The sequence below is a fragment of the Sapajus apella genome, unplaced genomic scaffold (assembly GCF_009761245.1).
Source record: "Sapajus apella isolate SASKATOON/1434 unplaced genomic scaffold, GSC_monkey_1.0 scaffold44, whole genome shotgun sequence".
Classification (NCBI taxonomy): Eukaryota; Metazoa; Chordata; class Mammalia; order Primates; family Cebidae; genus Sapajus; species Sapajus apella.
In genome coordinates, this window is record NW_022436984.1 from 13,476,621 (window position 1) to 13,481,329 (window position 4,709).

At 42.4% G+C, this 4,709-nt stretch overlaps 1 pseudogene; it reads right to left on the reverse strand.

Annotated features, from left to right (window-relative positions):
* Positions 1-3,381: 3,381 nt before the first annotated feature.
* On the reverse strand, positions 3,382-4,468 carry LOC116524317 (annotated as a pseudogene).
* Positions 4,469-4,709: the final 241 nt, after the last annotated feature.

The following is a 4,709-nucleotide window of genomic DNA, read 5'->3' on the forward strand; positions in this document are numbered from 1 at the left end:
GCCAATTCTAAGAAGTCGTGTTTAAAAGCCACTCGTCTAAGGGTAAGGACCAGCTATCACTGAAGGGGTGAAACATTAAAGGTTGCCTCAGTTGAAACCACTTGTGTTGGGAAATGGGGCATTTGAAAAAGTAAAACCACACCACACACAGTGGGAGGGGGGATGGTGACAGAGGGATGGGAGGCCTCCTGTGTCTGCAGAGGAGGCTTTGTGTCCAGCATCATTCTTCTCAGGTTGTGTATTATACATTACAGCGTCCCACAGTTCCAGGAAGAGCTGTTAGAAATCCTGTCTCTACAGGGATTTATCGTAAGAAGGAGCACCTGTCACACACCAGTTAAATGGTCCTACTCATCTCTCCACAGAGGGAGATTTTGTAATGAAGAGTCCTTTCTGGAGAACATCCCTTCCCAGGCTTCTAGAATTCCCAGTAGTGATGGAAGTCTGTATCCTACTTTGTCTTCACTCTGGGGTTGCTTGCTGGCTGAGAGGAAGGGGAATCAAATTTAGAAATGTCTGAAAGGAAATCCAGATGCAGGCTATTATTAGATGAGAGGTGAAGCTAGGCTGTATCAGCTGCTGAGGCACTACCAATTATACTTCGATTAAGGAGAGGATTTTAAGTAAGAGCATGAACCTAAGGTTATGAGTGGGAGGAATAGTGAGCTTTCAAAACTTCTACTTTTCAGAGGCCAAGCCACAACCATGGCTTAGGTATAACAAGGCTGATTTTACAAAATAAGAGAAATAAAAATTTTTTTCCAGGAAAGTGTAGGAAACTAAGAAAAGAAATAAGGTTAATTGTGTTTGAGGGACTAGGTTAAAGTTTCAAATAATGCCAAAAAAGGAAAACAAAAGAATATGGTATAATGAAGTTGTGAAGACTCTCTGGCTTAAGAGCCGTCCAGTTTACTGCTGACCAAACTTCTCCACCAGGCATTTAAAATCTTTCATCCACGGGTCCCATTTTACCTATCTAACTTTGCTGGATTTTTTTTAACTTCCATTTTAGATTCAAGGAGTGAATGTGCAGGTTCGTTACATGAGTATGTAGTGTGATGGTGAGGTTTAGGGTACAATAGAACCCATTACCCAGGTAGTGAGCACTGTCCCCAGTAGGTAGTTTTTCCGTCCTTTCCCCCCCCTCCCTTCTTCCTCTAGGGTTCCCCAGTTCCTTTTGTTCCAATCTTGATGTCCATGTGTACATCAATGTTTAGCTTCCACTTGTAAGTGAGAACATGTGGCATTTGGTTTTCTGTGTCTGTGTTAATTTGCTTAGGATCATAGCCTCTAGCTGCTTCCATGTTGCTACAAAAAATGTGATTTCTTTTTTAAAAAAACTTTTAAGTTCGGGGTACATGTGCAAATTAGTTACATAGGTAAATGTTTGTCCTGGGAGTTTATTGTACAGATTATTTCATCCCCCAAGTATTAAGCTATATTAGTCTGTTCTCATGCTGCTAATAAAGACATACTCAAGACTGAGTAATTTATAAAGGAAAGAGGATTAATTGACTCACAGTTCGGCATGGCTTGGGAGGCCTCAGGAAACTTACAATCATGGCAGAAGAGGAAGCAAACATGTCCTTCTTCACATGGTGGCAGCAAGAAGTGTGGAGTGAAGTGGGGGAAACGCCCGTTATAAAACCATTGGATCTTGTGAGAACTCACTCACTATCATGAGATCAGCATGGAGGTAACCACCCCCTGATTCAGTTACCTCCCACTGGGTCCCTCCTGCCACATGTGGGGATTATGAGAACTACAATTCAAGATGAGACTTGGGTGAGGACACAGCCAAACCATGTCATAAGCTTAGTACCCGTTTATTACTTTTTCTAGTCCTCTTCCTCCTCCCATCTTTCACCCTCCGATAGGCCCCAGTGTGTGTTTTTCCTCTCTGTGTGTCCATGTGTTGTAATCTTTTAGATTCCACTTATAAGTAAGAATATGTGGTATTTGGTTTTCTGTTGCTACATTAATTTTCTAAGGATAATGGCCTCTAGCTCCATCTGTGTCCCTGCAAAGGACATGATCTTGTTGTTTTTTATGGCTGCATAATATTTTATGGTGTATATGTACCACATTTTCTTTATCCAGTCTACCATAAGTGGGCATTTTGGTTTATTCCATGTCTTTGCTATTGTGAATAGTGCTGCAATGAACGTACATGTGTATGTGTCTTTATAACAGAATACTTCATATTCCTTTGGGTATATACCCAGTAATGGCACTGCTGGGTTGAATGGTTTGTCTGTCTTTAGGTCTTTGATGAATTGCCACACTGTCTTCCACAATGGCTGAACTAATTTGCACTCTAACCAACAGTGTATAGCATTTCTTTTTGTCCACAACCTTGCCTGTATCTGTTACTTTTTGACTTGTTAATATACCCATTCTGACTTGTGTGAAATGGTATCTCATTGTGGTTTTTATTTGTATTTCTCTAATAATCAGTGGAATTGAGCTTTTTTTTTTTTCAGATGATTGCTGGCCACATGTATGCCTTCTTTTGAGAAGTGACTGTTCATGTTCTTTCCCCACTTTTTAATGGGATTGTTTAATTCTTATAAATTTATTTAAGTTCCTTTTAGATGCTGGATATTCAAACTTTGTCAGATGCATAGTTCACAAAAATTTCCTCCCATTCTCTTGGTTGTCTGTTTATTTTTTTTGATAGTTTCTCCTGTGCAGGAACTCTTCAGTTTAATTATATCCCATTTATTAATTTTTTGTTTTGTTGCAATTGCTTTTGGTTTCTTCATCATGAAATCTTTGCCCATACCTATGTTCTGAGTGGTATTGCCTAAGTTGTCTCTCAGGGTTTTTATAGTTCTATAAACTATAAAAATAGTTTTTTTATAGTTGTGGGTTTTTCATTTAAGTCTTTAATCCATTTTGAGTTAATTTTTGTATAAGGTATAAGGAAGGGGTCCAGTTTCAATCTTCAGCATATGGCTAGTCAGTTACTGCAGCACCACTTGTTGAGTAGGGAATGCTTTCCCCCTTGTTTGTTTTTGTCAGGTTTGTCAAAGATCAGATAGTTGTAGGTGTGCAGTCTAATTTCTGGGTTCCCTATTCTGTCCATTTGACTATGTGTGTCTTTTTGAACCAGTGCCTTGTTGTTTTGGCTACTGCAGCCTTGTAGTGTAGTTTGAAATTGGATAGCATAATGCCTTCAACTTTGTTCTTTTTGCTTAGGATTGTCTTGGCTATTTGGGCTTCTCTTTGGTTCCATATGAATTTTTTATTTTTTTGACTGAGCACAGGGGAGTTTACTGATGGTACACAACAAGGTGGGGTTCCCTAGGTCCCTTCCTCTTCAAGGGGTCTGCATGGAAACTGTGAGGATGGGTGATTCATTGTGATGGGGGACTTGTGTGGCAGGGACTCCCCAGTAGTGAGGGCCTCTCTTCCTTTCATGCTCTTGCTGGGGCTGGTGGTCCAGGGGTCTTATTCCTTGGAGGCCATGTGGGACATGAGGTCCATCACCCTGTTGCTGTAGCCAAATTCATTGTCATACCAAGAAACGAGCTTGACAAAGTGATTGTTGAGGGCAATGCCAGCCCCAGCATCAAAGGTGGAAGAGTGAGTATCTCTGTTGAAGTCGGGGGACACCACTTGGTGCTCAGTGTAGCCCAGGATGCCCTTGAGGGGGCCCTCTGATGCCTGCTTCACCACCTTCTTGATGTCGTCATATTTGGATTTTTTTTTTTTTTTAAATGGCAGGTCAGGTCCACCACTGACACATTGGTGGTGGGGACACAGAAAGCCACACCAGTGAGCTTCCCGTTCAGCTCAGGGATGACCTTTCCCATGGCCTTGGCAGTATCAGGAGAGGCAGGGATGATATTCTGGAGAGCCCCGCAGCCATTATGCCACAGTTTCCCAGAGGGGCCATCCACAGTCTTCTGGGTGGCAGTAATGGTGTGGACTATGGTCATGAGTCCTTCCATGATACCAAAGTTGTCATGGATGACCTTGGCTAGGGGCGCTAAGCAGCTGCTGGTGCAAGAGGCATTGCTGACGATCTTGAGGCTGTTGTCATTCTTCTCATGGTTCATGCCCATCACGAACATGGGGATATCAGCAGATGGGGCAGAGATGATGACCCTTTTGGCTCCCCTCTAAAAGTGAGCCCCAGCCTTCTCCATAGTGATGAAGACACCAGTGGACTCCACCATGTACTCAGCTCCAGCATCACCCCACTTGATTTTAGAGGGATCTTGCTCCTGGAAGATGGTGATGGGATTTCCATTGATGACAAGCTTCCTGTTCTCAGCCTTGACAGTGCCATGGAATTTGCCATGGGTAGAATCATAGTGGAACATGTAGACCATGTAGTTGAGGTCAGTGAAGGGATCATTGATGGCGACAGTATCCACTTGACCAGAGTTAAATGCAGCCCTTGTGACCAGGTGCCCAATACGACCAAATCCGTTGACTCCGATTCACCTTCCCCATGGGGTCTCAGATATGTGGCTGGTAATGATGCAAGACAAGATGCAGCTGTCTGTGGAACAGGAGGAGCAGAGAGCCTCCATGTGAATTTTAAAATAGTTTTTTTCTGGTTATGTGAAGTGTTAATGATAGTTTAATAGGAATAGCACTGGATCTATAAGTTGCTTTGGGTAGCATGGCCATTTTCACAATATTGGTTTTTCCTATCCATGACCATAATTTTTTTTTCCGTTTGCGGCATCTCTAGT